Here is an 834-nt window from a genome sequence, read left to right as displayed (position 1 = left end):
TTCTGTTGTGCATAAGGTCACTATGAGTTGGTGCCTACTCGATGGCACCTAACAACAACAAAGGGAAATTCTAGTAAAATGAACCTGCCCCAGGAGCAACCTGTGGATGCTGTGAACCTAACCATACCTGCCTCTTTGGACATTTCTCCCCTTTTGAGCTTCTGGCAGCTGCCCCCTCCTGCTACCCAAAATGCCTTTGGGAATAGTACTCTCAGCCTAGGGCCTGGGGAACCCCAGCTCCACAGGCTAAGCTGTCTGGGACAACAGCAACAATAACCCCCACTAGCCATGAGCACTATGAGCCTGGGTCAGCTCCCTCTGCCCCCGAAAACCCATAGTAGAAACGTCCTCTATCCTCCCCAGTCTTATTGGCTTGAAAAACTAAGAACAACAAAAGTCTAAAGGAGAGAGTCCCAGTTCTGTGTATGCACTCTACCAAGATATCTGGACAGTTTCTAAATTGTCTATGTTCAAGGCAGATTCCTTTCTGTGCAGTTTGGGGTTAAAGAACTGAACTGAGATTTAAATGGGTGTCTACCACAGAAGAAACAGAATTTGCTGTTCAAGTTCAGTAAGACAACTACCTATGTTAAAAGAAAAAACAGGATCCAGAGTCTATACAATGTAACATTAAAAATATCCAGAATACTAGCCAAAATAAATCAAAATACAAAAAAAAAAAAAAGGAAAATGTTACTTATCTTCAAGGGGGGGGGGGGGAAACACCACCATAACAATGGATACTTTGGAAAAAAAGGCAACAAAAGAAAAAAAAAAAAAAAAAAAGACCTCCCTCCCTAAAAATGACCTGGACTAATGGAGGAAGCGGGATAA

General features: G+C 42.7%; 1 pseudogene; it reads left to right on the top strand.

The window, feature by feature from the left end:
- LOC102830570 overlaps window positions 1–402 on the top strand; it is a 13,261-nt pseudogene extending 12,859 nt beyond the window's left edge.
- Window positions 403–834: the final 432 nt, after the last annotated feature.

The sequence above is a fragment of the Chrysochloris asiatica genome, unplaced genomic scaffold (genome assembly GCF_000296735.1).
Source record: "Chrysochloris asiatica unplaced genomic scaffold, ChrAsi1.0 scaffold00354, whole genome shotgun sequence".
NCBI lineage: Eukaryota > Metazoa > Chordata > Mammalia > Afrosoricida > Chrysochloridae > Chrysochloris > Chrysochloris asiatica.
This window is presented reverse-complemented; position numbering and strand designations above follow the sequence as displayed.